Genomic DNA, 2,606 nt, shown 5'->3' with positions numbered 1-2,606 from the left:
GGATTTTTAGGTAATTTACAATCTCTAGCTATATGTCCTAATTTTCCACAATTATAACAAGTACATTCCGTTAGTTTCTTTTTGGTCTGTATGGTCTTTTGGTTTTGTAGGTTTTTACATAGTATCTTCTTCTTGGTTTTTTATATTTATATTTCGATCTATATTTTTTGTTATATCTCTTTTCATAGTATTTGTCTGTACAACCAAATTGGGGTGCCGCTTTATTTTTGTAACATGCTAAGTTTTTTATTAGTATTTTTTCCATTTTTATTTCTTCTTTATGATTTTCACATAGTTCTATAAACTATCGTTGCAAGAATTTTATTCTAGCTCCTAAGGTATCTGTTAATCCTGCTTCATTCCAACTTTTTATTACTTTTGAATTAAAAGGTTCTAGTAATTTTGTAAAATATAACTTTCTTAGTTCCTTACTTTCTTCTGTGCTATATGTTCCTTTATAATAATATTCTCTAAATGCACATGTATATTCATCTATATAACACATATTACATATTGCTAATTTTGTCATTAGATTCCGGTTTGTGATTTTTTCTCTATTTTGTTCTTCTACTTCTGTTGTCATACTACTAAATTCATTTTTTATAGCTATTCCGTATTTATGTAATATTTTCATAGTTGTAGTAGCTAATTTACAATTAGATTTTTTATTACTTCTTAGAGTTTTTAAACTTTCGTCTGATAAATTTTGTAGCCATAATTTTACTGTTCCTATAAGTGTCCTTTCTACATATCCTGATGTGTCTGTCATTCCTATTTTATTTTCTATTAATTGTTTTTAATATATATCTCATCCATAATTGGATTGTTTTATTTATATCTGCTACACAGTCTAAATCTAAAAAATCATATTGTTCAGTTATTGGTTTAAATGTCCATTTTTTACTTAATCTTTTATCCCATATAGTTTTTTCTTTATAATATTGTCCATAGTTTGCATTATAATATTTTAAATTTTTTGGGTTTTTTATTCCTGATGTACTAGGTTTTTCATCCATGTCTACGTCTCCTGTATTTACTTCTAAATTCTTTGTATTATCTATATTTGTTAAAAGTTTCGTATATGTTTCGCTTGTTTCTGAATGTTGTTCATCTTGATCATCGTCATTTATTTCATCAATTCTTATTTCAGATAAATTATCCTGGTTATTTTCTTCTTTTCCTTCTAATTTATCTTCTAATTGCAATTTTTCTTTAAATTTAATAATCTCATTTGCTAACTTTGTTTTTTGTTCTTTTTTTTTGTTTCATTTCATACACTTCTTTTAACATTGTCAGCTCTTTTTCTAGTTTAATTATTTTAGTATTTTTACTTCTTCTAATTGTTGTACTTCCTTTTTTGCTTATTGTTCTATTTTTTCAATTTCCGTTTTTCTATCTATTTCTTCATTTTCTTTTGTTATTCTTATCATAGCAGTTAAACTATCTTCTAGTTTTACCGTTTCTTTTTTTAACATTAAACTTATATTGTCACCTATTTTTTTGTATCCTCTTCCTATAATAGAAAATATTATCTTTATTTTTAATCCGTCATAGTTTTTATATATCTTTTCGTCTATGGCATATTCTTCCTTATTCATTTATAGATTGTGTTGAAGTTTTTATTCTGAACTTTCTATCTGTATCTGTAGATATAAAATAGTTTTCCTTTGTGCTATTATAGATTTTTTTTCAAATTCCTGCGAATATATTACTGTTAAGTCTACTTTGCCTATGTGCTAATTCTTGTCTTTTTGCTATAATTATTTCAATTAGTTTTTGTCTATATTCGTTATTCTCGTTATTCATTGTATTTTTAGATATTGAATATATTTATATTCTATTTTAGATATATTATCTATTAATTGATCTAATTTTTCGTTATCAGTTTTTGTGATATTGAGTTGTTTATATTTCAAATATAATTTGTTTAATTTTCTTCTTATTTTTCTTAACTTTCTACTAGTACGTTTCTTCATATGTTTCTTTTCATCCATAGCTTTGATATTTATACAAAAAATAAAACTATTATGTAAGAACCTACCAAAAATGGTACACTTAGCACACTACCTACCACACTACCACCTACCAACACTACCAAAAATATGAATTCCTCAACTACCAATTTCGCACCCCCGATGGTATCAGAGCTATGGATGAAAAGAAACATAGGAAGAAACGTACTAGTAGAAAGTTAAGAAAAATAAACAAATTATATCCGGAATATAAACAACTCAATATCACAAAAACTCATAACCAAAAATTAGATCAATTAATAGATAATATATCTATAATAGAATATAAATATATTCAATATCTAAAAATACAATGAATAACGAGAATAACGAATATAGACAAAAATTAACTGAAATAATTATAACAAAAAGACAAGAATTAGTACATAGGAAAAATAGACTTAACAGTAATATATTCGCAGGAATTTGTAAAAAATCTATAGTAGCACAAAGGAAAACTATTTTATATCTACAAATATAGATAGAAAGTTCAAAATATAAACTTCATCACAATCTATAAATGAATAAGAACCTACTTGCACAAAAGTAGAAAATATTGACAAAGAGCTAGAACAAATACAAAGTCAGCAGCAT

The sequence above is a fragment of the Solanum stenotomum genome, chromosome 10 (assembly GCF_019186545.1).
Source record: "Solanum stenotomum isolate F172 chromosome 10, ASM1918654v1, whole genome shotgun sequence".
Classification (NCBI taxonomy): Eukaryota; Viridiplantae; Streptophyta; class Magnoliopsida; order Solanales; family Solanaceae; genus Solanum; species Solanum stenotomum.
The sequence above is the reverse complement of the archived record's forward strand: the minus strand, read 5'-3'. Positions refer to the sequence as shown.